Genomic DNA, 8,255 nt, shown 5'->3' on the forward strand with positions numbered 1-8,255 from the left:
CAAAAACAAAACAACAAAACTCCCCCCCCCCCTCCAAAAAAATAGATTTGGGTTTTGTTTTTTGGTTTTTAATTTGTTTTCTGTTTTGTTAATTTGTATTGCACTTCTCAGCCAGTCAGATATTAGTTATTTGGTTTTTTGTTTTGTTAATTTGGTTTTGAATTTGTTATTTTGTTTTGGGTTTTGTTATTTTGTTTTCAGTTTTGTTAATTTGTTTTGCACTTCAGGGCCACCGTAGAATACAGACCTTGTATTTAACGTCATTTTCCCTTAAATGAACCGTCATCAGCGGTGTGGGAGCTCAAGAGAGACACGAAGCTCTGACTGACAGCCGCTGAATCCACCGGTGAACTTTGGGGGAGGAGCCAATCAAACTTCAACCCAGCAGCTGGGTTACACAAAAACTACCCAACTCTCTGTAAATAATCCAGAAAAATGACCCAACAGCGGCAACCCAGCGCTTGGGTAGAAAAAACAACCCAGTGTTTTTTAGAGTGTAATTAATGCAGAAAAATATGTTCTGTTTCAAGCAACATATGTTCCCATCCAAACATCTTCCAAAGACATCCTTAAATTTTTAAGTAGAACAACATTAAACCACCTGATGAAGTGCATTATGAAGTGTATAGTTGCATAGCTGCAGACGTGAGGAATGGAGGAATGAGGGAAACTCCTGCGAGCTGAACTTGATCAACTGGTTTCTTTAGTGTCCAAACACTTTAAAAAGCGTTACTAACAGAAATGGTGATGTTATAGTACACTGATATACAGTCCACTGTCGCAACTTTTCAAAATGTTTTTAGTCATTAGATTTGAAATGCATGCACATTTTCAACAATGAAATTCACATGGTAAATAATCACAATGGGTTATGGTAACATTTTCAATAGAGTAAAGTTGAGACATTACAGATGATTTCTTTTTGGTTTTATTGCCAATTTCCATACTGTCCCAACTTTGTTAAAGTTGGGTTGTTCTTACTTCAGCATTCTGCATCTTTGCTTCATGCAGGACAATAATTAGCCCATCCTGAAATAGAGTAACATCTTTGCTACAACAACAGGATACAGAAGTATAGAAAAATAAATACAGTATAGAAAAGCACCACCTTCTTTAAAATAATCAAATTTTGTTGCCTTGAATGAAGACACACAGTTTTTGTTTTATAAATACAGCTGAATAGAACAAAAACAAAAACAGTAAAATTATTTTCTCTATTTTCTATGTCTTCTGAAATGGTTGTGTAAGAAATGAGAAGCTCCTAACTGCATTAGTTAGGGTAAGGATGGATTATTGGATGGATGGATGGATGGATGGATAGACAGACAGACAGACAGATAGATAGATAGATAGATTTTAACTTTTTAGGTATATTGTAGTAAAATAAACCCTCATTTATTCTTCTCTATAGCACTTATCCTGTACAGGGACCCCTGGAGTCTATCCCAGGGGCCTGGGGCAAAAAGAAAAAAGAAAAAAAGTTTGATCTTGAATCTTGAATAATGCAACGAAAACAAGTTCATATTTACCCCCCCATCATGCACTCACCTTCTGACCTTTGATGAGGGCCTCCTCTAAGCGGGGCTGCAGGTTGTGTCGTACGACTCAGCACTCAGTGACCCTGGCTGTTTCTGACTCCTGTTGGTGGTTTTAGCAGGGTTCAGACTGGTGATCTCAGGGCAATAGGGCAAACACGTTTCTGCTGTGCCATTAGATTTTTATACATATATTAATATACTGATGTTTAAATTTTTTTTTTATCCTAATGCAGTTTATATAGATAGTCAGTGAAAAATATCTGTTAGGTGGCTGTTAATGGTGTTTAAACTTTCAGAAAATAATAAACAATGAAACAGGAACAGAAAGTGGCTACTATACGTCCAGTGGAGTTTTTATCACACTTCATCGTTTATAAATGTGGAAGTGTAATTAGTTGCGCTACAAAATGTCAGATGGGATTGAATGAGCGTAGATACAGCTTTGTAAACACTGCACTCGTATAAATGCACATGAACATTGAAATTAGAATATGAGTATTATATTTCTATGTTATTTTATAATAGTATTACAGATGGATCTGTGAATTTATTATGTTAAATAATGTTAATCCATCAAAAAAAGAAAAAGAAAGAACGATGAGTTCAATGCGTAAACAAACCTGCTTGACCATGCATAGTATAAGGTTTTATTAACATTTTATTTTGAATTAATAAATTATTATATATTAAATTAGTAAATTTATTAAATTATTCTATTAACCATAGGCGATGCTGTCTAGTGTCTATACGCGGTGTAGACAGCATTCGAATGAAGTTTATCATGAATAATTGTAACATAAAACATAAAATAAAATAAGCCCACAAAAAATAATTTTTATCCCTCCCACAGTCTTGTAAGTACATTAACTGATCGTCTTTTCCCCTTAATATTTGTATATTATTATTATTAGATAATTATTGGTAATAATTTTCAACAGTATGCACATTATGATACCAGCAGACAAGCTAATCCAGCACATGTCACTAAAATTTAGTATTTAACCCCCCTGCACTAGGCTGGCTTCGGGCCTGTATATTAATGGTTTACAAATATGATATTACTATTATAATAAACCCTCGGCACGAGACAGCCGTCAAGACCATTAATACAAATTCTTGCATAATTTTTATTTTGTAACACAATATTTTTGTCATGAATATTCAAATAAATAATTATATATAATAAAAATAAATATTTTTATAATGATAAATTGGACAAATTTTTTTTATTATAAAATAAACAATATAAATGTATACATGTATTTGAAAAAAAAATACATTACTATTTTTTCATATACAACATATTTATTTTAATATTGTTTATTTTATTTTATTGTCTCATGTAATTTGTAATTTGTAAACCATTAACCCATTTATGTTCTAATATAATATTTGATAGCGATTATGTAAGGGGGGGCAATCCATGGCAGGGAGGCATTTTAGCGCATAACACGTGTTACAAAAAAAACTTGAGCCGATCTTTTTCCATTTCATCTACCAATCAGAGGACTTGTGATCAGTGTTTCTACTGTCGATCATATCGCCTTTTAAACCAACGCACGAGCGCGCAATAATCCTAGACAACTCAATCCAGCTCTACTAATCATCAACAACAGGTGTGTCGAAGAACCGAATTAGCCAGATCGTAATTAGCACAACGATCTCATCTTAGATGTGTCAGTTTATCTCGGGTGTGTCGAGTGACGTATGAAGAACGGACCCCTGGACGCCTGCAGACCCCCCTACATAATCGCTATCAAATATTATATTAGAACATAAATTCATAGGTTAATGGTTTACAAATTACATGAGACAATAAAATAAAATAAGCAATATGAAAAATAAATATGTTGTATATGAAAAAATAGAAATATTATGTATACTTTTATATTGTTTATTTTATAATAAAATTAGTTTTGTCCAATTTATCATTATAAAATATTTATTTTTGATATATATAAATATTTATTTGCATATTTTTATGACAAACCCCTGAAAAATAAATGTGTTACAAAATAAACATTATACAAGAGTTTGTATTAATGGTCTTGACGGCTGAGAACGAAGAACGGACCCCAGGGGTAACACAACAGTGGACAGACAGGGAGATACAGGTTCGACTGGTGTAAATAGGGAAACACATGGGGAAGACACAGGTGAACTTAATTTGGTGCTAAAGTGAAACATGTACACATGTAGACACACTAGGGGGAGACAAAGCGGCGGCTCAGTAATCCGGAGAACCAGATCTTATTCCCTGGGATGCTAAAGGATCTAATGCTAAATACAAAACTAATTGACACGCATAAAATTTCTTTTTTTCAAAATATACCCCAGGTATCCGCCAATTTACTACGTAACTAAACTATAGGTTCAAAAACTTTACTGACCAAGGAAGGAAGTACAATAGCAAAAATAAGGCTTAACTTACCTTCTTGCAGTCAAGTCCTCAGATCCCCAAAAAGTTTTTAAAGTTACGTAGTAGGAGAGGTGAGTTGCTCGGTCTGTCCGCTGTGCTTCGGTAAGCTTTTCTGGTGCCAGGAGAGACTCAGTCAAACACACACACACTGTCTGTCAGAAAGGTCTCTGTTTATTAACAGCAGAAGATGGGGTTTATATATGTTTGACCAAACGCCTGTGCCATAGACATATGTTACTACAAAGAACATGAACCACTGGAAATGTCCTGGTGAGATCCTGAAGAATCAAAGGAGAGGAAGATAGAGAGGTGTCCGTCCAGAGACAGATCACAAGATGTTGGCTCGAGTTAGGGGGAGAGGGGGAAGGAGACAGAGGGGGAGAGAGAGAGAGAGGGAGAGAGAGAGAGGGGGAGAGACACATAAAGAGAGAATGGGAAGGTGAGCGTGGGAGCGTTCACACCTTAAGGAGCAGATGCAAGAGGAGACAGGAAGATTTAACACGTTAATATCAGATCTATGAGGAAGAGAACAAGAGAGCAGAAATAACTCCTTTATATACTGTATAAAATAATTCTGACATTATATTAATATAATATGTATTATACTATTTTTCATTTTAATGACTTTTTAAAAGAGTAATTTAATCTCATTATAAATACAGCTGTTCTGTAAAGCCCTAAGAGGTTTGTTATAAAAACATAAGTGAACAAGCCGGACATGTCAGGGATAGAGTTGAATTAGTATGAATACTTTTGCAAGGAACTCTCTCTTTTTTTATTCAAAAAAGGTTCGAATGAAAACGGTATTGAAAGCCGACTGGATACAACCGACCCTTTCATCAGCTCGGCTTCTAAACGCCTGAATCTTCGGGAAGCAAAGATGGAAGATTTAGAAAACCGCAGCAGGAGAAAGAAGCTTCGACTGTTTGGTCTTCGCGAGGGTGCAGAAGGCTCAAAACCACTTATGGGCTTTATCGAAGACATGCTGCCTCAATGGTTGGGCATGCCACTTGACACACCGTTCTCTCTGGAGCGGGTTCATAGGACTCTCTAGCCAAACCCAATCAACACAGGGCCGTTCTCATCCGCTTCCTTACATTTCAGGAAAAGGAACTGGTGTTTCGCTCAACAAGACGCAGAGAAATCATCTACGATGGAAACAGGCTGTACATTTCCTGAGGATTTCTCAGCCGAAACAATGCGACAACGCCGGGAGTTTAACAACGTCAGAAGACTGTTTGCTGATAGAGGGATGTATCGTGGATTTCTTATCCAGCCCTGCAAACTGCGAATTCTTCACGGCAAAAAGATCTACCTGTTCTCATCTCCCAAAGAAACCGAGTTTATTCAGGTTGTTGGCTAGGGTATCCATGTGAGTAATCGTAACGTTATATGGATCGGATTAAAATGAATAAGTTAGTTGGGGTATAAATGTCTTGTTAAGACTGACAAAGTCTGTTCGGAATAATATGTAAATTATAATTTTGATTTGTAAGAAAATACATTTGTTTAATAAGTATTATGTTCTTTTAATGTCCTACCATTGTTAGTCTTTGAGATGACAATTTTTCTTTTCTTTTTTTTTTCATTTTCTGTAAACTTGTGTGCTGTGAAATTGAGCGCTATCACACTGGTTATTATATGTCCAGAGTTAGTTCGGTTATGGGCCTGCCCTGTCGTTTGGGGGCAGGGCTCGTGCCAAAATGGATGGGGGGGTGGATAGGTGTGGGGAACTAGTTTGCAGTTCTAACAGTTTGAACAGGTTCAGCACATTGTATTTAATCTTTCATTTGCGTGTATACAGATTGATGGTTAGGGTAATGTATGCACTACTGTAAAATGGAAAATATCTGTAAAGTGATAACATGGAATGTCAGTGGGTTGGGCCATCCTATTAAGTGCAAACGAGTGCTCACTTTCCTTAAAAAAGAAAAAGTTAATATTGCCTTCTTGCAGGAAACCCACCTGTCCGAAATAGAACATCAAAAACTTAAGAGATAGCTGTTCAAAAAAGAGGAACAGCTATACTTATACATAAAAGAATTTCCTTTTTTATTTAGAGAACAACAGAGCGACACAGAGGGAAGATTTATATTAATTAAAGGTAATTTATATGATCAAGAAATTACTTTGATGAACATCTATGCCCCCAATACAGATACCCCCAAATTTATGAGCAATATTGTTACTTTATTCAATCAATACTGTACTTCTTTAGGGCTTTTAGCAGGGGACTTTAATTGTTGCTTGGATGCAAATTTGGATAGGTCTATATTCTCAATGTGTAACCATAACTCTTCTAAAGCCTTTAAATTAGCCTCCAGTGAAGTAGGCTTAGTTAATATATTAAGAGAATTAAATCCTGGGACCAGAGACTATACATTTTACTCAACAAGACATAATACATATTCCCGCATAGATATGTTTCTTCTGCCTCAAGAATATATTTCCTTGGTAAATGCATGTACTATTGGATCAATACTTGTATCAGATCATGCACCAGTTTATCTTAATCTCTCCATAGGTCAAGGCTCACCTCAACATAAACACTGGAGGTTTAATTCATCATTACTTATTAATATAGATGCATGTAATAATATTAAAGAATGGTTCAAATATTATATAACTGACAATGCTGCCTCTGATGTTTCACCAGCTGTTATGTGGGATGCTGCAAAGGCAGTTATCAAAGGGAACCTAATATCCTATACTTCTGCCAGAAAAAGGGCAACAAAGCAGCGCATGGTGGGGCTAAGGTCAGAACTCTCCAAACTTGAACATCTTCATAAACAGCGTCCTTCAGAAGATAATCTTAAAAAATTACATGATATTAGAAACCAAAATATTATACAGACTGAACAAACTAAGAAATTGCTATCTTTTATAAAGCAGAAGTATTTTAAATTTGGGAATAAACATAGTAGATTATTAGCTCATCAGTTGAAGAAGGAACAAGTGGAACATACAATTAAAGCAATTCGTAACTCTAATGGTCAGTTGACATATGATACAAAATTGATCAATCAAAATTTTGCTGAATTTTATAACGAGCTTTCAAATTTTGAGAATCCCTCTGATTCAAATATACAAAAATTTTTGGACTCCATAAATTTACCATCACTGGGGGAGGGGGGGAGGAGGGGAGGGCATATTTGGATGCATTGCTTACTTCATTAGAAGTATAAGAAGCTATCAGATCCTTGGCGTCAGGTAAAAGCCCTGGGTTAGAGGGATTCCCTTCTGAATTTTATAAAGCATTTTGGCCTCAAATCAAACCACTTTTTTATGTCAATGGTAAATGATTTCTTTGAGAAAGGGAATCTCCCTGTAACAATGAATGAACTGTGATTAGTCACATGGTTGGAAAAGTTAAACTAAATTTCACTTCCCTGATTACTGCCATATCTGTTAAATGAAGAAGTCACTTGAATAGAACCTGTCCAACAAAGTCAAGCACGATAAAAAATCACATCATGCAGAGATCTAAAAATAACACAAAATGAAGTAATTGACATGTATCAGTCTGAAAAGGGTTACAAATCCATTTCGGATCCATTTCTAATGATTTGAGACTCCAGCAAACAATGGTGAGAGCCATTATTCACAAATAGAGAAAACTTGGTAACCTTGGAACAGTGGTAACTCGACTCATCCAGGAGCTCATAAAAGAACCCAGAATAACATCTAAAGACCTGCAGTTAAGGTCAGTGTTCATGATTCAACAGTAAGAAAGAGACAAAATGGCATCCATGGGAGTTGAGTTCCAAGGTGAAAGACACTGCTGACAAAAAAGAACACAATTTGCCAAAAATCTTTTAATTTTCCTCAAGATTTTTAAGCAAATATCCTGACTTATGAGACAAAACAGGCAAACATAGTGGTTGTAGTATGATGGTCTAGGGCTTTACAGCTTCAACACCTGCGATAATTGATGGAGCAATAAATTCTGTGGTCTACCAGAAAATCCAGAAGGAGAATGTCCGCCCAACAGTTTGTGACCTCAAGCTCAAGCGCACTTGGGTTATGCAGCTAAACAGGTTAAGTTACAGTTAGTCCTGACTTAAACCCAATTGAGATTCCAAAACAGGCTGTTCATGCTTAAAAACTCTTCCAGTGTGGTGGAATCAAAAACAATTCTGCAAAGAAAATTGGGCCATAATGCCTTCAAAGCGATGTGAAAGACTCATTGCCAGTTATCACAAACACCTTATTGCAGTTGTTTCTGACAAGGGTGGCATGACCAATTATTAGGTTTAGGGGGCAATTACTTTTTACCTTAATAATCTGGCAATGCACAG

Source organism: Clarias gariepinus, chromosome 4 (genome assembly GCF_024256425.1).
Source record: "Clarias gariepinus isolate MV-2021 ecotype Netherlands chromosome 4, CGAR_prim_01v2, whole genome shotgun sequence".
Lineage (NCBI taxonomy): Eukaryota > Metazoa > Chordata > Actinopteri > Siluriformes > Clariidae > Clarias > Clarias gariepinus.